Raw genomic sequence first — 27,001 nt, 5'->3', positions numbered from 1 at the left:
TCTAATCCAAGGTCTTACGATCAGACCTTACAGGATAGAGACAGATACTTTAAGGGAATGAATCCAGCCAAGGGAAAGAAAAGTAGATGGGCATGGTGGCAACCGTGACCAACTACAGGGTTTATATCCTGTCAATTGTGGCAGCCACCACGTAGTTCTGTCCACTGCTACAGAGGATCACGAGCTGAATCACCAGATCTTCTGACTTTTCAAGATAATGTGGAAATCCATAACTATACGCAAAATCATTTGCTTCTGAAGTATTGCAACTAACTCAATTTTTTTAAACTACACAAAGCAAATAAACCACATCAGTGGATTTACTCTTGAAGATAGGCAGTTGGTTTGTCACTTTCATGACAAAAAGCATTCATGAGCAAAGTGTGGAAGAATGAAAAAGTACAGTGAGTTCAGGGAAGAGTGTGGGTCAAAACAGTTGAAGGGTGCAGGGTGTGATTAATTAATGGAACAAGCATCTGAGCTATATTAACACATTAAGGCCATGTGAGAAATATTTTCAACATTAATAACCAAAACAGTAAAAGCTGAGTTTGAATTTTGTTGTTATTGTTCTTTAAAGTGTAGCTCTAACTTTAAGCATCCCTGGTCTGTTAAGCATCTGCCCAATATCTTTCCTGCTCTGCTTTTTGTTAGACTTCAGAGAGAGGAGAGGCGACGAACGTAAACCAAGGTCAGACGCAGAGGATGGTAAAGTGACCCCTGACATTCCTGTTCTTAATCAGACCAAGGAGTGTGCTAAGAAAAACACACACTGAGGTGTGGAAACCATAACATATCACCAGGGAAATGAGAGAGCAGGGTTGGTTAGAAATGCAAGCCACCTGCTGATACTGTACCCTCGATAGTAAGAGACACATGAATAGAAATCCCTGAGTCTTAAACTAACGCCCACCTCCTTTTTTGTCATTTTCCAAAACTGTTTCTCCTAAGGGTTCGGTGTCCCCCCTCTACCTCGCCACCTCAGTCACCTTCAATCTCACTCCTGGGTGACCTAACACAGTCTCTCCTCCTTCTGATGTCCCCCAATTTGATTAAAGACGTATGTCCGTTCTCTGCAATGAATTATTAAAAATGTCATAGGTCAACGCCAAAGAACAATGCTTGAATGACATTACAAGATAACAAAGAAAGCATTGAAAGGCAGAGGTATCACTTTAGCTGTATTTTTCACCTCTCTGAGTAAGTTTCCCAACTCACCCACCGTAATAAAGCCAAGCAGCCCTAAGTGTCTTTCAGTGCTAAGCCGGGCAGTTTTTGGTCACACAGAACTAAAACGTGCACTAAGGAGGCAACACTAATACCACCTTGCTTTCCCTCAGGGCTCTGCAACTACCGAGTTAACTTCACAGTTATCTTCCTTAATCTTCACAAGAGGATTATAAGGTGATATTATTATTGGTGGGGGGAGAGTGAGGAAGCCTCAACTCAGCTGCCCTGACAACTCCAATAAAAGTGACAGAACCAGGTAACTGTCACAGTAACAAAAGGATGTGCTGAGGTTTTACTATGTAGCAGGCACCTTCTCAGCATTTGACATGTATTATTTCAATTACTCCTTATGACCCAGTGAGGCAGGGACTAAATGGTCCTCTTTTTCACAGTTGACACAACTGAGGTACAGAGAAGTAAAGTAACTAATCAAGGTCATCCAGTGACCTTTGGGGTGGTGGTGGAATTCAAGTGAACCATTTGGCCCAAAGCCCACCCACCCCGTGGCCATAAAATATTGCCTCTCCACAAGGCCAACTCTAGTTTCCTGATTCCAGATCTACTACCCTTTTAATTCTGCCCCAATTGTTTCACTCACAAACCTGAAAGACAAAACCTACTATTTTTTTCCATAGATTAAGAGAGGATAGGTCATTAGCCTTCCTCAAAATGACTCCAGTGAAAATATTTCTGGCTCCAAACATTATGAAATTGTGTTATGCTTTGGCATGACCACTCTGCTCTAGGATTTGGGATTTCTATATTTATTTTTTATTCTCCTGGGCATCCCAAAGAATGCAAATACCTGACAAAAATACATTCAATAAACGAAAGTGGAAAAACGAGGGGAGCACACTTATTGGTGTTATGAGACCTGAACCCTCACTGGAGCTGAGTCTAGTCATTATGGCCATGAGAGGTCGAGCAGCCAACATGGAAAGGAGAATAATTCATTATATGAGACACAGTTTCTATAAATCAGAACTTAATTCCAGTTCTGTCCTTAGAATCAAAGGGCTGCGCCTTCACAAATACCTTTCCTTGGTAATATTTCCTATCACTACAAACAGCTCAGAAGTGAGACCAGTACAAATGAGCACCTACCTATGTGCTGTTAGCAAGGAAACTGCTCACCACTTCCCCACTAGACCAAGGGTGCCCGAAGTACTGCTGTTACAGAACTCTCTTGAACACCAAGGGAGGGCATTACCTTTGAGGACTTACAGTGACAATGTGCAGGCTACGTGGCAGAGAGAAGATTGTTAGGGTGCCCCTCTACACATCCCCACATTTGCACTGAAGAATTCACCAGATTAGCCAGTGATCACTCTCAACTTCAACAGCTTGTGGGCACCATCTCGTGGGGAGGGCATATCCAAGCACCAACATATCCACATGCACCGACGTATCCGCACACCATCTACAGCTCCTCTCTTTCACGTGTTCAGAATACTCTGAGCCAGCCCTTACCAGTCTTGGGTGTGCTTTCAGAATCTAAAGTTTTCTAAATGTTAAAAAGGACTAGAATGTAAAATGAGGATCGAGAGCAGTGGTCTGATAAAAGAGTTTCTCTGGCAGCCAGGTACCGAAAGGAAGATTCAAGAACAGTTGCAAGAGATAAATAATAACGTTATTCCAAAGCTAATGTTTCATGTGACATATGCAGAAAAAAAAGGCTATTTCTCTTAATGACATTTAGCAATGAACAGTCTCTTGATTCTCTTTGATTTGTAAATTTCTTTAAAATATCAATCACTCTAGGCACAGCCTTTATCTAACCAAATAAGCAGAAAACATTCCCACAATTCTAACCTTACTTTTTTTACAAACGAAGGAGGCCTGATTGTACCCTATACAATATATGCAGGGGGAAAAAAATCAACGTTTTGTAGTTGAGTAGAAACTCAATTTGAAAGGACTTTGGTGATAAAAGTGGGAGAAAAAGCAAAAAGGAAAAAGGAAGATGTTATTAAAGAAATTTTCCTGGTCCCTTTTGCTCTGTTCAGGCATCATTTGTCAGGTATGGAAGCCCTCTGCTGGTCAAGATTGTATACAAGGCCCTTTACCAGAACTCTGGAAAAGACTTTTTAAAGAGAAAGTAAAGATTTTTTTTTTTTTCTCCAAAACTGCAGTTGCACTTGTCTGTGAAATATCTTTTAAAGATTAATTAAATATTGACTGAGCCTCAATAAGTTGCTTTGTGAAAAGAAGAGAGTCGTTTATTCCAGGCTCCTACTGTTGCCAGGGGCATTTCTGTAACAGACTGTGAACCACACCCTGGTGGGGAGCACACCCGCACACGGACTAGCTCCTCTCCTTTGGTGTTAGGAAGTGTTTCTCATCCTTGGGATTCGTAACTTTGGCCAGGTTTCTTGATTCTCCAAGGCAACTATATTTTCCAGGATTTGGAGGGTTTCGTTCTAAAAGTTATTCTGCTTCCTGAATTTGGTTCATTAAGCAAATAATAGTCACAGTGTAATGGAAAATAATCTCATTCTGAGAGGAGGCTAAAGTCAGGCTAAAGCAGGCACGAGAAGGCAAATGAGATCAAGAAGCCATGAGCGTGACAACACGGAGGGGGAGCCATTAGGCCCTAATGCTTTGGATACAGCACAGCTGACCAAGGACAAAAATAGATGAGTTCCCAGTGCTTTGCCCCTGTGAGAGCCTCCTTAATTAATTCACTGGCGTTTATATTAACGTGCTTCTTTGCTTGATGTTGCAAAGGAACTTGCCTAGAGCTCACTCCATTTCAAACAGCCAAGGGGTCACGGAGAGAGCCACCAGGCCCTGTGGAACAATACACAACTTCCCTCTATTAAAGAAAAAAAAAACCAAAAACAATGGAAAAAACAAAATTTAAGGTACTTAGAAGAGAAACTCACAGGGTGTTAAAATGTATGGTTCATTAGTAGGCACAAACTAGTGATGCAGAACAAAAAAGAATAGATGGTGAAGGTTGTAGAGCTCGGCAGCCAGGCTGAGGGGGTGAAATTATAACTGCACGTTATTTAACCTTCTGTGAATCAGTTTCTCATCCGGAAATGGGGATGACAACAGAATGCACTTTACAAAGCAGCTGTGAGAATTAATGAGTTAACACAAGTAAAGGGCTCAGAAGAGTACCTGATACACAATAGTGATCATTTATATCAGGTAGTACCATCAAAGGCAGTGGTTTTTAACCAGGGGTGATTTTGTCCCCAGCAGATACTGGGCAACATCTAGAGGCATTTTTTTTTTTTTTTTTTTTTTTTTTTTGCTGTACGCGGGCCTCTCACTGCTGTGGCCTCTCCCGTTGCGGAGCGCAGGTTCCGGACGCGCAGGCTCAGCGGCCATGGCTCACGGGCCCAGCCGCTCCGCGGCATGTGGGATCTTCCGGGATCGGGGCACGAACCCGTGTCCCCTACATCGGCAGGCGGACTCTCAACCACTGCACCACCAGGGAAGCCCTAGAGGCATTTTTGATTGTCGTGACTGGGGGTGCCACTGGAGTCTAGAGGGCAGAGGCCAGGAATGTTGTTAAATATCCTACAACGCACAGGACAGCCCCCCAACAATAAACAGTTATCTGGCCCCAAATGTCAGTGGTGCCAAGGTCAGGAAACCCTGACCTAGGGATGTATTTTAAAAGACTACAGATGAAATAATGCCATTTGCAGCAACATGGATGGACCTAGAGATTATCATACTAAGTGAAGTATGTCAGGCAGAGAAAGACAGATAACTGTATAATGTCACTTATATGTGGACTCTAAAAAATAATGTAAATGAACTTATTAACAAAACAGAAATACTCACAGATATAGAAAACAAACTATGGTTACCAAAGGGGAAGGGAGAGGGAGGGATAAAGTTGGAATTGGGGATTAACATGTACAGACTACTATATATAAAACAGATGAACAAGGACCTACTGTATAGCCTAGGTAACTATATTCAATATCTTGTAATAACCTATAATGGAAAAGAATCTGAAAAAGAATAGATATATACATATATGTATAACTGAATCACTTTGCTGTATACCTGAAATGTTGTAAATCAACTATACATCAATAAAAAACTAAAAATTTTAAAAAAAAGACTCTACGTGGAACACAAACCCATTATAGGTCTCTCTCTCCCAAACACATACACTTAACTTTTAGAAAACCAAACACTTTGTTTTTGTAGACACTGTTAAGTGCATGGTGTTCTGAAGCCTAGATCAGGTAACTCTTAACTTGATAGAGACGGTTGTGTGTTTTGCTGGTGGCCAAACGGCCTCTGGGAGCGCCAGTTTCCTGACCACCCCCCTCATCCGTGCTCTGTGGCGGTCCCTCCTTTCCCACTCTCTGAGACACCTGGGGAGCATCATCGGGACTCTGTGCCCCCACCCCTCTTCTCCTAGTGTGGCAAGCTGCACAGAATCCTTCCCTCCAAATGACCTGAAAATCTCAGATGATTTGTCCCACAGAAATGATGAGTTATTACCTTTATTAGTAGAGGGCTGCTTGACCTAAAAAAATTAATTCCACTTTTACAAACTCTCTCAGATACAGAAAATGTCCAATTGTAATGTGATTTATCAGTTTCATCATCAGTTAATACCCACAAAGCTGAGCGATGAAGCCATGAGTCCTGTTAGGATGATTTCAGCGAGAACGTGAATATGTTACTTCCAAGTTATTCATGGCACAATATTTGCACAATGTTTGTTTTTGGTCCGGAAAAAGAGGGGAAAATTAGAGCTGTTGTATAACTATCCTAGCAGGGTGGCTCGCACAGTAGATGCTCAATAAATATTTATTTAACAGCAAACCTCGGCTCCTACTTACCATTAAAATTTATAACAGCAAAGCAGCTTTTAAACATGGAATACTGCTTCACAGTCTTCAAAAATGCTTCCTCAGTTCCCTCCCCATTTAATAGTTTTAACAAGACATATTTCATTGAAAACACGAGAGAAGCTAAGTCCTACCCCCCTTCCTTCCCCCTCCAGGGTCCACTGCTTGCTACTGTCAAGATTCCAGAACCCACTTTCCCATTTTGCCTTTTCTGCTCAGCGTTCCAATCCCACCAACATATTTTATGTTGATGTCAAGAAGACTCCTCCTATAATCATATTTTATTCCACGGTTTAATAAAAAATAAAAAATAGAGTCAGATTGATAAGAATTTTATACCATTAGCCTCCAAATATGTAGAAACAAGAAGTGTTATGTGACACACCAAAGTGAAAAAAAAATTCAAAGCTCTAATGCTCAACAGGAAGTTGCAATTTTCTATTCTTTTCTACAGTCTATGGTTATAGCTACAGTGTCAAAAATCATTTCATCCGGGCCTCCCTGGTGGCGCAGTGGTTGAGAGTCCGCCTGCCGATGCAGGGGATACGGGTTCGTGCCCCGGTCTGGGAGGATCCCATATGCCGCGGAGCGGCTGGGCCCGTGAGCCATGGCCGCTGAGCCTGCGCCTCCGGAGCCTGTGCTCCGCAATGGGAGAGGCCACAACAGTGAGAGGCCCGCATACCGCAAAAAAAAAAAAAAAAAAAAAAAAATCATTTCATCCACAGCATTTTATTTTGGGTCTGTTTCAATAAAGAACAAGAAGTTGCATATTCAAATTTAGTGTCCCCAAAAGGCAGCCACAATTTTCTGTCTCGCCCCCTCTGACTTGCTCTGCACCTGAGCCCAGTATGCGTATAAAAAGTGTGTGGGGTCACATCACGTGCGCACACACACACACACACACACACTCTCTCTCTCTCTCCCTCTCTCTGACGGGATGTCTAGTCAATTGAAAAGAAAGAATGGAGCTAGCTCTTCAAAGATTGGGAGAAAACCTTCTCAGTGGAATATTTTGTGTGTGGAAGTCAAACTGTTTTTCCCAGGAACACCTCTCAACATTTACGAAAGCCACTGTGATGCATAACTTACCCTAGCAGATTGTACTAACACTGATAGATTCCTAGAACAGATCAATTTCATAAGAGGCATCTCAATAACAATTCGAAGGCAACCTTCAGGTGCTCACAGATTGGTGTGCTAAAAATTCCAGTTTAAGTATTAAATGAGTTTTTCCCCTCAAAATAGGAAGCCCTAATGCCATTGTAACTACCAGGAGGTACTCAGGTGCAGAACAACCTTAAAGGGAAAAACGGTGGATAATGAATTAGAGAAAACAGTCTCTATGTGCTCAGTATCTCCTTTCTCTTGCTGTGAGCCATGGATCACTCAGTGTGGGAACCACTGCTTTTGAGGTTCTGCCACTATCTAGGGACCTACGGGCAGACTATTACCCAAACACCAAATCCAATTATCAACTGCCTGATCTTGGATAAGTGTCCTAACTTCTCTGAACATCCATTTTTTAACTGTAAAAGTAAAGATAATAATGTTGATTTTATAGGGTTTTGTGGGGATGAAATAGACAAATACAAATAAAGGGCTTGGAACATAATGGTGCCTTCTCCTCTCTGCCTTGGTCCCTTGTTCCTTGCTTCTCACCTCCCTTTTTCTGATAAGCATAAACCAAAGAGCTCACTGTCAAATTATTCTCTGTTTTTCTTTTTAATCCCAGCCACATTTTTGACTTAAAATACTCCTAGAAAAGACATGAAAAATCTTCATTGCAAACTGCAGTGTAAGTCCAAGGAAGTGACTATATGAGGTTCATGGCGGAAAGACCTTATCCCACTGGGCATTAAGAAACATGTTACTAACAAATCTCAATTTTATGAACTCAGGACTCTGTAAATTCTCTTAACTTAAACACATGCTTGGTGTCTTTGCACACTGGCAGTCTCCATGAGGTTTACCCCTCATTGTGTCATGCAAATAACCCTGAGTATGGACATTCTAGAAGAAACACCAGGAAAACTTCCAACCAATGGAAGAAAGAAAAAGAAGAAAACCTAAAGGGAGCAGCATGCATTTTTAAAAATCAGGGTGTAGAGAATTTTAATGACTGTTTTTTGTTTAATTAAATTGCCTTTATGGTCACTTTGGTAGACATCTGGGAACCAAATAACTAATTAAGAACAGAAAGAGCAGTTTTCTCTTTGCCTTTACTAGAGCGTATATAAGGAGAATGAGTTGTGAGTAAATTATTAATTCTCAGGTTGACTGAGTGCTGCCTGATGGCTGAGGAAACCTTCTAACTTTTGTCCACTTGTAACTGGACCCTCCCCCAGATTGCTGATTGAACTTCAGATGGGCACCTGACGCAAGAGTGCCAACCCATTGAGGGCCACGGCCCTGAGCTATGCTAGCAGAAGAGCATGACAGCTTCCTGGCACTGCCTTGGGTCAAGAACTGTCCTCTGCTTCATACTCCCTGAGTCTGCAATGCACAGTGGCTCTTATTCTGGAGTCCCTGTCTCCCTAACTTCCCCACACATACTCCTGTGATTAACTACCCTTTATCTGAGATACCTTGAGTGGCTTTCCTTTTCATACAACCAGATACAAACTGAAGCAGTGACTGTAAAGATTTCAGAGGATGAACAGCCAAAGCAATCCTGAGAAAGATAAGTGGAGCTGGAGGAATTGGGCTCCCTGGCTCCAGACTATACTACAAAGCTACAGTAATCAAAACAGTATGGTACTGGCACAAAAACAGAAATATAGATCAATGGAACAGGATAGAAAGCCCAGAAATAAACCCATGAACCTATGGTCAATTAATCTATGACAAAGAAGGCAAGAATATACAATGAAGAATAGATAGTCTCTTCAATAAATGGTGCTGGGAAAACTGACAGCTACATGTCAAAGAATGAAATTAGAACATTCTCTAATATCACACACAAAAATAAACTCAAAATGGATCAAAGAGCTAAATGTAAGGCCAGACACTATAAAACTCTTAAAAGAAAACACAGGCAGAACACTCCATGACATAAATCAAACCAATATCTTTTTTGGATCCACCTCCTAAAAGTAATGAAAATAAAAACAAGAATAAACAAATGGGACCTAATTAAACTTAAAAATTTTTGCACAGCAAAGGAAACCATAAACAAAACAAAAAGACAACCCACAGAATGTGAGAAAATATTTGCAAATGAAGCAACTGACAAGGGATTAGTCTCCAAAATATACAAACAGCTCATGCAGCTCTACGTCAAAAACACAAACGACCCAATCAAAAAATGGGCAGAAGATCTAAATAGACATTTCTCCAAAGAAGATATACAGATAGCCAAAAAGCACATGAAAAGATGCTCAACATCACTAATTATCAGAGACATGCAAATCAAAACTACAATGAGGTATCACCTCACACCAGTCAGAATGGCCATCCTCAAAAGGTCTACAAACAATAAATGATGGAGAGGGTGTGGAGAAAAGGGAACCCTCCTTCACTGCTGGTAGGAATGTAAATCGGTATGGCCACTATGGAGAACAGTATGGAGGTTCCTTACAAAATTAAAAATAGAGCTACCATACGATCCAGCATCCCAGTCCTGGGCATATATCTGGAGAAAACCATGGTTTCATAGGATACATGCACCCTGATGTTCACTGCAGCATTGTTTACGATAGCCAAGACATGGAAGCAACCTAAATGTCCATCGACAGATGACTGGACAAAGACGATGTGGTACATATATACAATGGAATATTAGCCATTAAAAAAATGAAATAATGCCATTTGCAGTAACAGGGATGGACCTAGAGATTACCATACTAATTGAAGTAAGTCAGAGAAAGGAAAATATGATATGATATTACTCATATGCAGAATCTAATTTTTTTAAAAATGATATAAATGAACTTATTTACATCAAATTTATGGTTACCAAAGGGGAAATCTGGTGGGGGTGGGAAGAGGGATAAACTAGGAGTTGGGATTAACATACACATATTACTGTATATAAAATAGATAAGCAAGAAGGACCTACTGTAAAGCACAGGGAACTCTACTCAATATTCTGTAATAACCTATATGGGAAAAGCATCTCAAAAAGAATGAATACATATATATGTATAACAATCACTTTGTTGTACACCTGAAACTAACATGACATTGTAAATCAACCATAACAAAATTTTAAAAAAGAAAATTTAATTTAAAAAAAGATTTTGGGGGAAAACAGACCTAACAGAATCATCCAGAGAGTAAATTTTTAAATTATATTAAATTCTAGAATGAACCAAATATGGAATTATTTTGATAGATTATTCTTTCTGCAGGACATAGAAGGAAAAACTATAACTCTGTGAACTCCAAGCACTTAATTAACCTGATCAAAAAATAATTTTTATCTTATGTTTCATTTGACTCAAGAATCACTTTATTATTAAAAGCCAAATTTCTCTGTTGTTAAGAGCTAAAAGCATTATGTATAACATTCTCATCCTCTGAAAGGCTAAATGTACAACACTTTCTGGACCCGTATTAAGTGTCAAACCCTGTCCTAAACACTGTAAGTAGAGAGGAAAGGATAATTCTGCCCTTCCAGTTATTTCCCTTTTAATGTAAGATAAAGACATGCATACAGACTATCATATTTCTGAAAAAATTTGAATGTCTTGACAGATGTATGGAAGCACAGAGGGGGCAAGCAATCTGGCACAGAAGGGGCGTGGGCTGGGGGTCCTTAGAGGAACACTTCATGGAGGAGGTGATAAATATTGTTGGCCTGGGAATGAAGGGCATGTCCAGCCATGGAAAGTGTCACGGGAAAATAGGGGAAATAGTTTGGGGTAGGTGGAGCAGGATTCCACGAGAGTGGAAAAAATCTAATGAAGATGAAGAGTCTTCTCTGACATTTACAGGGATCTCAAATTTATCCTGGGGTGTGAACACGGAAAGGATGAAGGATTTGTTTGAGATCATTCTTATGCCGGTGGTATGGAAGGTGGTTGGAAGGAGCCAAGCCAGGTTTAGGCATTTCCCTATAATTGTAACCAGGTAAGAAATAACTGAACCCAGAGTGAGGCAGTGGAAGCAGAAATTATGAAGACGACACAGATGAGGCATTTAGACGATAGAACAGGCAGTATTTGGTGACATTAAATATACAGGTGCACGAGAAGATTACATTTAATATGATTCCCACATTTCTGTCTTTGGCAACTGAGTGAAAGATGGTACTATTTTCTTTCTGCCAGACAAGCAGCCACAGGAGCAGATGCGCACACAGGGAGGAGAGGAAGGAAGAGCTTAGCTCTGGTTCAGCCCTGTTCAGTTTCGCTTCCTAAGAGAGTGGTTTTGGGCAAACCAGTCACATTGCAAAGAAATGTTGATTATTAATAACGTTTCTGGTAAAGAAAAAACACTGAGTCTCAAGAGCAGGGTTAAGGTTGAATTATCCAAATTGTCTTTGGAGATCAGCACATTAGTTTATACATGCTTTAACTTGTCCATACCAAAGGCTTTACCTTGATTTCACTTTGCCCATGTGATGGGTGAATGAGCTGGGCTAAGTCCAATAAAACTGATGGGCAAATTGCTAACACAAAGCAATGGAGACTAAACACAAAGAACTCCTAAGGGGATATAAACTTTTGGTGAGCATGTGAGAAGAATACAGCTTAGTTTAGAGCCAGAAAACTAGAGCAATGGTCTTACATCTCCATGTACGAAATGAGGCCAAATTTGAATAAATTATCTGGAAAATTCTAACAATTAGCAAACAGTTTTGCTTGAAAGCTCCAAATAATCAAGGTGTGAGGTGTGCCTGTAGCCTCATAATATCTGGATAACAATTCTGTTTCCTCTTATCCTGTGAGTGATCATAGCTTTCCTCAGAACCAAACTTTTCTCTTCTTCTTCACAGTTATGGTGTGTACACACTGGACCTTCCTCTTGGCCATTTGTTGACTCTCCAGTAGAATGCTGGTGCCAATTGGAAGAACATTTGAGGCGTTCTCTCTGGTTCCACAGGCTGACAATTTTGATGGGCCTGTTTTCAGCCAAAGATTCCTCAGTAATATTAATAAAACAATCAGTTTTGTTAAAACTGGAAGCAGCTCTGGTTTTAGACCTCTTAAGGAGGAGCAAATAACATGTTTCTTTGGGTTTCCAGGGCGTTGAGTCCCTTTCCTATTGTCATAGGGAAGACTAATTCTGACTCCATATTGGATCTGTTTCTTTTATCTCAGCATCTGTAGTCTACTGCTTTTGCTTCCGGTTAAGAATGCTGCGTAGAACCTGAAATATACAGGAGAGCCCCTTCTCAAGGCTCTGACCTTTAAGGCAATAACACTTTTCCATTCATATAGAGATAAAAAGTTGCAGAACAGAGAATAACTCGTCTTGTTGCAGGTTTACAGGAACGTCGTGACCTGACCTACGTGGACAGCTGAAGAACAAAGGATTCCTGCACCAAGAAGTTGGTAACAACCAACCACACCCCTCCCTCACCTGGCCTTTAAAATGCTTTCCTGAAACCCTTTGGGGAGTTCAGGATTTTGGGGGGCATGAGCCACCTGTTTCCTTGCTTTGTCCTGCAGTTAACCTTTTTCTGTTCCAAACTCCGACATTTCAGTTTGTTTGGTCTCACTGTGTGTCGGACACACAAACTTGTGTTCAGTAACACTATGATTCAGGGTCCCCTAGAACACAAGCCAACACTTCCCAAAGGTGCTGTGCTCTACGTAGGAGGTAGCGTGGGCTTCCATGCTGGTTTCTGTAGTGCTCTGGCCAGACCCCACTTTAGGAGGGGCACTCACCACCCCTGCTGCCTGAAGTGCTGTCTGCTGTCGGCTTGGCTGAGGCATCTCTGGAGATCTCTCTCAGCAGAAGAGAGACACCTGTTCACGTGTCAGTCCTCCTCCACAGGGGCAGCCAGCATCTAACGGCCTATTGGTGTGGAGGATGAAGATCCAGCCCCTTGGCCTCAGTTCTGGGTAAGCCAAGAGAACCACCCCAATGGCAGAGCTCCTCGAGGGTTTGGCTGAGAACCACATCTGCTGTTGCAACTGTACTGAATTCCTTCTCCTATCTGATCCAGCTTTCCTTATTCTGTCAGAGGTACAGATCCCAAGGGCACTTTGCAATAAGCTTCCGGTGTGTAAATATCCAGCTGATAGCCTGTTTCCTGGGGAAGAAGACTAAGTCCACTTCCTAAATTGTTGTATGACCTGTAACCATGATCAGTCACTGTAATGTTAAGAAGAGTCAGCAGATCAGCCTTCATCAGAATTGAGACCAAGTTACAGATATTTTCACGCATGTGGCATCAGTTAATAATTTTTGACAAACAGTTGTCCTGTCTGTGTGTTCTTCCCTGGGTACAGTTGCAATCCAAGAATTATAGCTGGGATTACAAAATGGGAAGCAAACAGCTTGGGGCCAGGTTTTCAGATTCTGGTTTCAGAGCTAGGTGGAATTCGTTTGCAGTTGGTTTTCACCTTGTTGAAAACCAGCCTCAGGAACTCCAGACCATTAAGACATGAGTGCTAACTCTTCTTACTCTTCTTCATAAGAAGGTGGTTAAAAAGAAGGTTCAGTCACAAATCCAAAACACCAGCAGTTACTATTTGAGTGCCTTCTGTATATCAAGCCCTTTACATTTTTTTCCATTTAATCAGGAAAACAGACTTACAATAAAAATATTATCTCCATTTGACAAATGATAAAGTTGAGATCCAAAGATGTTTCTAATTATTATCTTCATCATCCTTCCTCTTCCCTCATCCTCTTCAGAAGAAGTATGTCTCTCTCTTTTATCCTAAAAATATTTCCTTTTGCCACTTCCCCCAGACTCAGAGAAGGGCCCCAAATTCTGCTCCATTAGCAGTAACAGCTCTCTCTCCTTTCTTTCTCACGTGGCCTTTCTGTAATGGGGTGGACTGGAAAAGTCACTTGATAACATGTCAGCATCCCCAGGTTCTAGATTCTTGGAGTTGTCATACTTATAAAACTTTGAGCAAATCACAGCCTCTCTGCACACTGCGAAATGAAGGAATTGAATTTGTTCCCTGATTTTCTAAAGCTGCCCCAAGGAGCACATCTTTTTTTTTTTTTTTTTTTTTTCTTTTTTTTGTGGTATGTGGGCCTCTCACTGTTGTGGCCTCTCCCGTTGCGGAGCACAGGCTCCGGATGCGCAGGCCCAGCGGCCATGGCTCACGGGCCCAGCCGCTCCGCGGCATATGGGATCCTCCCAGACCGGGGCACGAACCCGTATCCCCTGCATCGGCAGGCGGACTCTTAACCACTTGCGCCACCAGGGAGGCCCAAGGAGCACATCTTGACTTCTGATTTCTTCGTGATTTCCTGTGGCTTCTAGCACAATTTAGGACTCCGTTGCTGTTTAACGGCCCATAAAATGGGGTCTGATTTTTCAGGCTGTCAGAGGTTACACTGCAGAGGAAATAATAGCTCTGAGCCCACGTTTGAACCTATTTATTCTTCAGAGTCCTTTCTGGAATCCAGACCAGTGGGCACGTGCCATATTTTAAGATGAGTTTTCAAGGTCCCATCTCATTATCATTTTATAAAATGTGTAGATATATCTGCTGAAATTGCCCATTGTCATTTTAAGAATCAAGAGAACTCAATGTGTTAGAATACTTGGAATTAGAAAAATACACAGAGGTGCCCATAAAAAGAGTAGGGACAGAAAGCAGTGAGGCAGGAAAGTCAGGGGTACATGGAGATGGGAACAAGAGATGGGGGGAGGTTGATAAGAAGAAAGAAGGAAAGGGAGAAACAAAGAAGTATAAAGTAAGGAAGAAGAGGGATGTCCCTGTGCTTCAGTGGTTAAGACGTCGCTCCCAATGTAGGTGATGTGGGTTTGATCCCTAGTCCAGGAACTAAGATGCTGCATGCCACACGGCACAAAAAAAAAAAAAAAAAAAAGGAAGAAGAAAAAGGGGAAAAAATCTGGTCTGAGTACAAAAAAGGACAAAACCACCTATGAAGCCCTAATTTAGTGTAAAATAAAGAAACCTGAGTGGTCAGCTGTCTACGTCCTTCCCCCAGCACTGGTAGTGCCTTTAACCTCTGAAGAAAGTTAATCTCCTCGACAAGAAGTCAAGCAAGAATCGAATGGGCGGAACACATCACATATGTGATAATAGGAAAAAACCTTTGGAAGAGGAGTGGAATGCACAGAGTGGGAGTAAAGCAAAGTGAGTTCTATGTTTGATTTTGACAGAAGAATTGTTTCTGAAAAAAAAAATCTGTCATTTCCTAGGCACAAAGCCCTCTTCTGACATATGAGATCATTTATCTACTATCTCTTCAGTGCCTATCTATCATCTACCTATCCATCATCTAGTTATCTCTATGGCAACGATCACCACTGCACGGAGGTGTTTTGACACCCCAGAACCTAGCTTCCAGAGCAAGGATCTGTCACCTGAGGTGAACACATTGCAAAGGAAGTGTTCTGGGGTCCTTTCTTAAGTGCACTGGCGTTTCCAAGGTAGCGTTTCCGAAGAATGTATTGCTTAGCATTGTAAAGTGAGGTCCTGGCTCTTCAAAGCAATTGTTACTAAGATGTTTCCATTTATTTTAGAAAATAAATCAGGAATAGATTGTTTCTGCAGGTTTGGCTTCCTCATTTTCTCTCTCTCTCTTTTTTCTCTTTTGAATACGCATTCCTTCTTCCACCGTGCCTGCTGGCAAACTTCCAAGGATTTTTATCAAATGTTCTGGGGAGTGAATTACTCATTTTAGGTTATTTAAATGAAAGAGATGCATAATACCACTTCACATTCAAATTTCATGAAACCCTCCCCATGACCTCTTTTATCCACATGCATCCATATGCTCTCAAACCCCAGCTCACCCTTTCTATAAGCCTCTCCCTGGAAGGGACTACACCTAAAATGGAGTCCACTGGACACTAAACAATCAAAAAGATTTTTTTTCTGGCCACAATTCATAGTTTCAATATTATATATTCTTTCATAATTAATGTGCATTGTAAGCTATGTCTCTAAATTACACAGCTTCTGATGCAAAAAAAAAAAAAACAGTTTTACTACATGCCTTTGTTACCTTTTAACATAACCTAATGAGTTGCATAAACAATTTAGAGAAATTGAGGACTGGGTTTAATGTCTTTGTAATGAACCCATCAGGAAGAGAGGGAAGCAAGAGGGCAAAAGGGAGACAATGGGAGAGAGACCGGCTTCAAAAGCAGAAGCAGTCTTCCATAGCCATGCATTGGTTTAATTAATGTTTATTGAGCACCTACTGTGCCAGGCACTGAGCTAGAGGCTAAGGGAGAGCCAAGCCCGCACCATCTTGCCCTTATGGGACTTAGAGAGGAAGCCATTTGAACTCAAAGAGTGAAGTTAGGACTGGGTGGTAGTGGAGGAGAGATGCATTTTGGAAAAAGAAAGCCTAGAAAAGCATTTGAAAGAGGTTCAAAGACAAGTTTAAAAATCTCAGGAAATGGGTGTGCATTTAATTCTGTAAACTTGGGGGAAAACTCATCCAGTTAATATATAATGAAAATATTATTTACAGTACATTTCCCTAATCACTGTTTAAACCACTGAAAGAAGCAAATGCTACTTTTTAAAAAGGAAGGTTATGGACAAGGCTGAATTAGCTGTTTCTGTCTAGGTAAACAGATGATAAAATATTTTGATAATCACCCCTAAATACACGGTCAACTGCAATGCATTGCCTACAACAAAAGTGTATCACCATGTTTCCCATATTTCAAATTTATTCTCTACAGGAAACCCCACTTGGCTTTATCTCTAAGGTTAAATGAGAAATTGTTGGGCTTCCCTGGTGGCGCAGTGGTTGAGAGTCCGCCTGCCGATGCAGCGGACACGGGTTCATGCCCCGGTCCGGGAGGATCCCACATGCCGCAGAGCAGCTGGGCCCGTGAGCCATGGCCGCTGAGCCTGCACGTCCGGAGCCTGTGCTCCGCAACGGGAGAGGCCACAACAGTCAGAGGCCCGTATACCACACACACAAAAAAAGAAATTGTTTGCCCTGAATATTTTCATGAATATGAATGAGAGGAGGGAATGCCCTAAGGAAGAGCATCTCTCCTCTTGCATCTTCTGCTTCTTTGGGGGATCACTGGCATTTGTTTCCTATTGACTAGATGATTTTGTTCTCTCAAACATCCACAGACAAGTGCTTTGGGTCAGGTTGAAGTCAGATGTCCCAGAGTGAGTGGACCAGAGATGGGCCTCTAGTAGGGGATCGTGAGACAGTATTGATCCTGGGCTTCCCTGGTGGCATAGTAGTTAAGAATCCGCCTGCCAATGCAGGGGACACGGGTTCGAGCCCTGGTCCGGGAAGATCCCACATGCCGCGGAGCAGCTAAGCCCATGTGCCACAGCTACTGAGCCTGCACGCCTAGAGCCTGCGAGCCGCAACTACTGAGCCCGTGTGCCACAACTACTGAGCCCACGCACCTAGAGTCCATGCTCCGCAACAAGAGAAGCCACCACAAGGAGAAGCCCACGCACCACAACAAAGAGTAGCCTCCACTCGCTGCAACTAGAGAAAACCCATGCACAGCAACGAAGACCCAATGCAGTCAAAAATAAAAACAAATAAATAAATTTATGAAAAAAAAAAGAAAGTATTGATCCCATTTAGTGTGGGGTTCATTTTCTATCTTGGGTGTCTAATGACTCCTAAGCCTTGCACTGACGGCCACATCTCTGGCCATCGCCCCCTCAGCCTTTTGTGCTCTGGATGCCCTAACTCCTGCCCAGTCCCCCAGGGCACAATGTTTTCCCCCTTCTGCCTGGATCCTGCTTTCTGTTGCTCCTCCTAAAGGTTTGGCCAACACCATACACTTGAGGCTGGGCAGTGACACATCAGGAGACCACTGAGTGGTAGAGCAAACACATAACCCCACCCTTGGACAAGATTCTCTCCATGCCTTTCACATGGTTCCTCCAACTGTCTAAACTCTGTCATGACACTGTCACCTTAGAAGTCACTGAAAAGGTGCTGCTTTCAAAACATTTGCTCTGGAGAGAAAAACTACCTGGTATATCTACTAGCTAGGCTCTGCTCTCCATCCCCATGTCCTTTGGGTCCCCCACTCCTGCAGCTGGGCTTGGTGTCACTCCACACAGGTGCACAGCCTCTCAAACACTCAGTACACTGTGCTGAGGCTGTTGGAACCTTCCAGGAGACTAGGAGTTCTCAAACTTGAGTGCATATCAAAATCACCTGGAAGATCTGTTCAGCTTCCTGGGTCTCTTCCCCATGGATTGATTCAGGATGGGGACAGGGTAGGGCACGAGCATTTGCATTTCTAACAAGTTTCCAGGTGATGCTGATGCTGATGCTGCCGTTCCCGGGACCACACTTGAAAACCACTGTGCTTTCCTTGTATCAATTGAGCTTGGTGTGCTCGAGCTCTCCTTTATATAACACAATATCTTTTCTTTTTTTTCCTTTTGCCTAATTGCCTACTCTTTTCAATTTATATTTTCCTTTTTCTGTTTCTTCCTCTCCTGCCTATGCCTTGGGTCTTCCAGTAACCCTGCTGGGCTTGGTTTAGCTCTGCACACAGCAAACAGGAAAACAACAGTTCCCATCTCTGGCTCCATTATGTTCACCTCTAAAGTATCAGATGTAGTTGCACATTCTCCCAGGCAAACTTATCTGTGATATTTCCAGTGTATTTCATGGACCAGAATAAACTGGCATATTTGAGCAAAGCTGTGTTCTGGCTCTATTAAAGTATAAAAACTGGCATGAAAATCAGGTCTCATGTAAACAGGAGGTTATTATTACTTAGAATCCTATAATGTGCCCATCATATGGATCTCTAGCACATTTGCAAACCAATTTTTACATAATTATGTGAAGAACATGTATTTTATATGAAATGTTGAAATTAAATACAAAATAGAGCATTTTGAAATGGCTGTAATGTTTTAAATGAAGAAATGAAACTGTTTCGAGACATATGCAGGAGAGAAAATTTATAGACAGCAGTTTTTAAGAGGCTCTATTAATTCCAAAGAAAACACAGGATGGAAATGAAATATGCAAAGAATAAAATAAGAGGTCTCCCATAAAGATCAGTCTATGTGATTCAAGTGGCTAGGCTGCCTCCTAACCCTGTGAATTTTACAATGTGATGCTCACCCATATGAGCATTTCAAGGGCACAATACTTTTGTTACACACTGTTGCGACTGCAGTAACCTTCCCTTCCCTCTGCTCTCTAATCTCCAGAGGCTCCCAAAGGGAGGAGGATATGGCTGGCTGGTGAATCTTGTCCCTACACCTGTGCCAACCAAGCCTGGTATTTTCTAACCAGTTACTGGATATTGGTGGAAAAATTAAAGGTACAAATCAAATTCATCTTGTATCCATTCCATTCAGAAAGCATGCAATTTAAAATCCAGCTTTTGGAATTGCAGAGTACTTTATTCCATCCCAGAGACTCTAGTGTAATGTCCTACACAAAGGTTATTTCCAGCAATGCTTACAAAGATCTAAATAAATTTTAGATCAAATGGAAAGACTCAAAAAGCATATATTCTCATTTTAAAATTTAATAGTAATATTTTGTTTTTAATTTTTTCACATAACACGTCTCTTTACATAAGCATAAACGTATGTGAAATTGTTTTACAAACTTTAAATTGCTATTATATTAGTTATTTCGACAATTTGCCTTTCATCCAATTTGATCCTCAGTTGTACTGTGCACCTTCTTCTGAATAGGTGAGCTGGAGGTCCACCTATTTGCACAATCTGTTCTGGGGGAGAAAGAGAATTATATTTTCCCCATATCCTAGAGGGAGTTCTTTGGGTGTGTTCTATGACACCTCCCTTCAGTGGTGCCTTCTGCAGCCTGACTTTGGGAGAATGAGGTCAATAGCAGCTCCAGTGGGAGTTGCTCCGTTGCTGCGACATTGAGAGCTATGGATCTGAGACCAGGTGGAGAAAATGCAGGGAAGCTTCCCAAAGTTTGTAGGTGGCTGATGACATGGGCCAAGTGGTACCTGAGGCTGGGAAGGTCCCAATCCTTTAGCAGGATCAGGGTGTATCTCTTGACCCTGTTCTACAAACTGAGGACAACTAAGAGTATTTTCCAACTGGGAACAGGTAAAGGAGGTGATCATAGGGGTTATATGGATGGAACATGAAATAGCACTGAGTCACAGCACGAGAGTACTTTTTCCTCTTAAATTTCTTTCAGCCTTCATTAAGCAAATAGAAAAGAAGCCCTAGAGGTTTCCTAGCCTAAGACAAAGGGACTCAATGGAAAGGATGGGAATAAACAAACATCTTTTCAGCTGCTTCTCATCTACATTCCCTGTGGTTGACTTTCCACATCCTGCTGACAAAGAATGCAATGCTCCCAGCTAAAGACAGAGGAGCTAGGATTTGAACCCAGAATTCTGGTGTTATCTGCATTTATTTCTCCATCTCCCTCTGATTCCCCTTCTGCCCGGACTTTCCATCACGGTAGACAGAGATGTCTGCTTCTATAACTGGTGCTACTCCAATGGGTACATGGAGATTAAGTCCTGGGGATGCCAACGCTTCCTTCTCAAAGACCTTTTCAATCATCTCTAATAATCTGCGCACAATTCCTCAGGCCAGCTGGCCCTAGAGATGAGCATTGAGTCATGATCTAAAAGAAGCACAGGGTCTGATTTGGACTACGGTAAATGCATCTACAAGGGGGTACTCGTCATTCTACATGGAGTAGGTTTGCAGTCCGGTGGCTGGAGACCAGCATATAAAGATATTGCGGTGGCCCAATGTGCCAAGGGAATGTCTTTTCACTTCTTGGCAAAAGAGGATCACCAAGAATAAGATTCTGGAAATACACAGGTTCAAAGAAGCCACATTTCTTCGGTGCAATAGGAATTGAGTACATAAGACACCCATAGAAAACCAAATGGGGTAGGAAATCTTCTTCAGGAACTGTTGCTTATGTCAAGACTAAACAGTTGGGCTCCAGGAGATGCTAGTCAACCATCCCCCACAAACTTCCACTACCACCACTTATGTTTCACAGATATAAGCATGCGCGCGCACGCGCGCGCGTGAACACACACACACTATCCTGATCTAGTTTCAGTTTTATCCCTGGGAATCATATGATGCCCAAAGGCTGATGTAGGCACTCACCCCTCAAAGAGTATACAGATTCCTTTGAAAGGGAAAAAAACAAAATAAAAAAACAACAAAAAATATTATGGCTCCCTCCCCAGTCCTGACAGATTCAGTTTATTATTACATAAATATGCATAAACATGAAATTATAACTCCTTATGTCTGAAGTGCTCTATAGCCATAAACAAAATAAGGTTATAAAGAAAAACAAGTATGTAAGATTATAAAAGAAATTAATAAATCACTTCTCTTCAATATAATGGCTCGTATTAGTTTACTGAAACCATATTACTGTTCCCCATGTGAATGTGGTCTGACTGGAAGGGCACAGCTTCTACGGTGTTGTCACATCACCACTGCTTTGTGCTCTGTAGAAATTGATTTTTTTTCACTCTAGTTCTCTATTTAAACCACTGCACAACCCTTAATGTTACAGACACTTCATTGGCACAAACACATTATTATCTCCATATTTAGTCTGTCTCTGTTGCTCCCTGAATAGTCCTACAATTAAAGTAATACTAGTTGAAAAAGCACTAACTTGATACTAAATACCATCACAATATGGTCATCCAGATGATCAAGAATACACTCAGATCCATTCTACTTAGATTACCACTGCAATAAAAACACACAGAACACAGAACATCTCACTCAAGGAAATTCACCAGCCCTCAAGAATATACTCAGAGATGCAGATTTGAGAACAATGAACTTAGCTCAGAGATGTCTAAAAGACAGAATCCATACCCTACAGACAGACACAGGGTCAGACATTTCTAGATTCAAATTCCACCTCTATCACTTTTATTTTTGTGATTTTTAGGCAAGCTGTTTATTCTTTCTTAGCCTCAGTTTCCTCATCTGCAAAGCCACAAGAGCAGCCCTTCTAAGAACACAACAGTATGGATAAAATGAGATGATGCTGGTCTAATATTTAATACGGTTAAGTCCTCAATAATGTTAGCTATTTCTACGATTTCAGCAACACTCATTCAGCAAATATTTGTTGCGTATCAAGCACTGGACTTTATGCTGGGGGCTCAGAAAGAAAAGGCAGAGTTTACATCCTCAAGGGGATCAAAGTCTGTGTAAAGCACATGAGAAGACAGGACAGTGGGACGTAAGTGCCACACGCTAAAGAAATGCTCTAAATATACTTATTGACTGGGGATTGGTTGTCAATCAGCTGCTTTCTTGCCAATTTTAAACAGCAATACAGTCCAATCTCGAGAAGTCTGTGAGGGAAAGACACAAGGATATAAGTGAGGTTTACCACGGGTCCTGAAGAAGGTAATCATTGACACGTTTGGAACTTTATTATTTCCAGGAAAAGAGAGTGAGCTGGAGTCCCACCCTGACACGATTTAGGGTCCCAAAGCTCCCCAAACCTCTGCAAGCAACACATGCCATGGCACGAGCTTCCTCAATTGTTACACACAAGGAGAAAATGTGTCTCGATTTTGTAGTTCACTTTTGCTTTGAACCAGAACCATTCTTTTTCTCTTTCACTTTTATTTTGAAAATTAAAACTCAGGAATGTTGGATACTGAAATGAAATATCCTTCTAGAAAGTCTCCAGCTTTGGTGCCATAATAATCTCAGCAACGGGCCCCAGTGAATGCTAAGTTTTCAAACTCACAGCAAGACTGCAGATTCTGATCTTTGATATTCTGTCATTCCACTCTGCTTATTCAGAAAATGGATCCATCTGTAGGTACAAAATGCAGTTTTCAGGAAAATGGCACCTCAAAATATTCGGACACAATGTTCCCTCAGCAGTCCTTATCGTTAAGACAAAGAAAGACCATGAAGAGCCAAGCAGACCTGTTGACATCTGCTCAAAACCTGCACCTGCATTTCCTTGTCTCTCCTAGCATTAACTCAAGCTAGAATTCATTTAGATAATTCCTTAAGCTCAAAACGCTTAGCATGTCACATTTCCACCAAGCCTCATTTATATAATTAGCGCTAACATATGGCCCACAATCAACATCGGAGATCTGGAATCATTTTTAGCATGCCGTTAGACCTGAAGGGGTATGGATTCAATATGGAGGGAAGGGAATTAGGCATGCAAATTCCATTTGCGATAACAAGAGCGTAGCAATGGAAATGTACCCCCAAAAGGTACGGCTGCTAATCACATAGCAAGTAGAAAGAATTACATTCTTAATAACCTTCACCAAGTGCAATAAAAGGAAATAGAAGTTTGTTTTATGGGATGCTTTTGGTTACTATTGCTCCCCCTAAACTCAGAAGTATTTTACAAACCAGTGCTACCAACTAAGATCACCGCAACAGAATTCTCCCATGCAGAGTCAGCTTACAGTATCTGAATCAAGACATCCTCTTGGCATCATTCACTAAGAGTTCATAGCCAACACTGTATGATCTACAGCGATCACTCTTTCCCTGGACTGCACTCAATGGTCTTCCTATTCACGTTTCACTGAATTCTTGTTCCAAAACTTGGTAGCTCAAGTCTACTCTTATTTCTTTAATTTTTTTAGTAGTTAAAAAGCTCTGAGATGATGGCGGATACAAGAAAAAGTATGGCTAATTGATGTAGCCAGGCTCTAGAGGCTTCATAAAGCAAAAATTGAATCCATAAGTTAACAGAGAAAGTATTTCCCTAAACCAACACACCTCATTTTTTCTCATAAATCAATATCACTATGCTCTTGATAATAATACTCACCTACACACGCCAGGCAATATAGTGCAACAAATGTAATACCACTTGATCCTCACAAAACCCCTCAAGTTGAAATGATCTTGATTTCACAGATAGGTAAACCGAGGTCGCCTGATCTCAGGTCCCTCAAATCTTAATGGCAGAGAAATACACAGCTTGTGTTTTTAATGACTATGCTATTCTGCTACCAAGTTCTTAATTCCTTGTATACCTTTGAATTCTCTATCTTTCAGCCTCTATGGTTAACTAGCCATCAAGTCTTGTTGACTCTTAACACCATAATTACTCAGATCTGTCTGTTCATCCCAAGTTACCTCATTAGATTAGGGCCTCATTATCTTAAATACAAATTAGAGTAAATAAACACTAAGATCCATTTCAACTTTAAGGTTTGATGCATCTATTTGTTGCTTTCTAGATGGTATCTTCCCAACACTTGATAAACAGAGCTACAGAACTGTGTGGTTTATTATTATTTCTCAGTACCTCATGCAATAGTGGCCCCCAGGAGGTGTTAAAATGGATGAATATCTAGATGAACCAGGAATTATGAAACCTGGGTTCAATCTCATTTTTACCACAAAACAGCTATGTGAGCTTGAATAAATCACTTAACTCTTCCAAACTTAAATGAAAACATCTGTAAAATGAGGCTATAGGACCAAAAAAATCTAAGAAATCTTCCACATCAATATGACCAAATCATTCCTGTAGTACAGAATCTCTGTCTTCCCTTTGGGAAAAAAGTTTATAACCTTCAGCCTGGGATCCTGACTAGCCACACTTTCTTCCCATGGGAATGTCTGATGATACACAAAGAACCACAAATGCAAAACCTGGAATTACCCCAAAGGTTTGGGCCTCCCAACCCTGTAAACTGGGCAGTTACTTTAGGTAAATGTCAGTCTTAGCTTTGAAAAGAGTTGGAAGCTAGATTCAAGATTTTCACATGCTGGTCTAGGAATGAAGTATTTGACAGTCCACGGGAAAATGAGGCAAAGATAAAAACAATATAGTAAAATTTCCATCAGGCCATATTTATTGAGTGTAAAGGAACTTCTTTTGTTCTATGATTCTTCATTTTTGCATTAAAATCACTGAAGAAATAGAGGATTTTTGAAAATATCCTTTGACATAATAAACAATTTGGCAATCCAAAGTTAGTCCAATATCTCCAGAATGCCCAGGAAGGCTCCATTTCCCCTAATAATCACTTATTCTAGTTTTGTTTATGATGACTTCCCCATATAGGGTACCATATAGGATACTGTATGCTTCACTTATGACTATTCTTTTCTCTCTTTCAGGGTCTACTAGTTCAGAAGTGAAACCCCTTTAAATTCATCTCCATTCTAAAGTATCAGCAATAAATAAATTATATATATATATATATATATATATATATATATTTTGCGGTACGCAGGCCTCTCACTGTTGTGGCCTCTCCTGTTGCGGAGCACAGGCTCCAGACGCGCAGGCTCAGGGGCCATGGCCCACGGGCCCAGCCGCTCCACGGCATGTGGGATCTTCCCAGACCAGGGCATGAACCCATGTCCCCTGCATCAGCAGGCAGACTCTCAACCACTGCGCCACCAGGGAAGCCCTTTATATATATATATATTTTTTTTTTTTTTTTTTTTTTAAACAAGGTGTTAGTAAAAGAAGGGGATTCCATTATAGCATGGGATGATAAACAACTTAAAATTTAATGTTGCCTGGCTTTGTTCTTAAAAGTCCTTTGGGCAACTCCATCTCAGATAATTCTTCACTGTCCTTCTCTACCTGGTTCCCAGTCCACATTTTCTCTCTAAATTCCTACATTTCTCACAAAGAACATATCAGATGAGGAAACTTAAATGCTCCAAGAGGTTGACTAACTTGCTAGAGTTGACGAAGTCAGTAAGGGACAGAATCAGACCCCAAAGCCAGAGCCTCGTAACTGCAGAGCCCATGCTGTCCCTGGGTCCCATCACTGTCGAGTGGCAGAATGAAATCCTGGGTCCGTGCCTTTCCCCCAGTATGTGGTAAGTTAGATTGGCTGCTTAAACTGGGAACGCACATAGGCAGGAACTCAGTTGGGTCCAGCTAGAGGAGGGTGCCCTGCAGGATACTGCCATAGAGAAGCAAGACAAGGAAAAAAAAAACATAGGAAAGGAATTGGATGGAAAAGAAATCTGAGTTCTTACTTAGCCAGGCAGTTCACATGAATGATTATTTTGAAAACTAAAATCCTTCTGATCCTCTTATCCCATTGTAAAATATAACAGAAAATGGGATTAATTGAGATCTTTAAACAAAAGACACAGCTCCTCCTTTTCCACACTGCATCTCCTCTCCACACTGTCAACATCACAGACCTGGATCTTAGTCCTGAGAGTTTTTTTGAGCCAACGTAGCCATTCCCACCCACAGATCTGCTCCCATTATTTCCATGGCTGAACATAAGGGACTATTTGGTATGAAATTGTCAAATGAAACTCCTTTGTACTATGAAAACATGAACTCACACACTACAGCTTTGACTGTAGACACAGACCACTGCCACCATTTAAAAGGAGACGTGTCTGTCTACATTACTGCCAATGATGACTTTTCTTTTCTCCCAAAGTCAGCCAGAGAGTGTTTCAGAGCTCACTTTAACTCTTATACTGCCATCCCCAAAGTTCATTTACATAATAAACTTAAAGTGGGCTTAAATGAGTGAGACAAACTGTTTTGATGAGAATCATAAAATTTATCTAAAATGAGTGCCATTTGCTTATAAGTTAAAGCATGGCACAAACTGTTACTGGTGGGTATAGACTGCACTGTGTTTAACATTCTTCTGTACATGTGTGCATGTATGTTAGTATCATACTCAAACCACGTGTTCATGTATGATTACATAAAGGCATTTGTGTGATAATAATGTGCTAACAAATTAACTTCCAGGATTAGAAGAATGGGAACCCAGAGTTAACTTTGTTGGTTGTGCAAATAGGCTCATCAGCTATGATGGTTTCCATGGAAGAATTTAAATTCTAAAAATCATTACCAGAACAGTTAATCTGAAACCAAAAAGT

The sequence above is a fragment of the Mesoplodon densirostris genome, chromosome 5 (genome assembly GCF_025265405.1).
Source record: "Mesoplodon densirostris isolate mMesDen1 chromosome 5, mMesDen1 primary haplotype, whole genome shotgun sequence".
NCBI classification, from domain to species: Eukaryota; Metazoa; Chordata; class Mammalia; order Artiodactyla; family Ziphiidae; genus Mesoplodon; species Mesoplodon densirostris.
The sequence above is the reverse complement of the archived record's forward strand: the minus strand, read 5'-3'. Positions refer to the sequence as shown.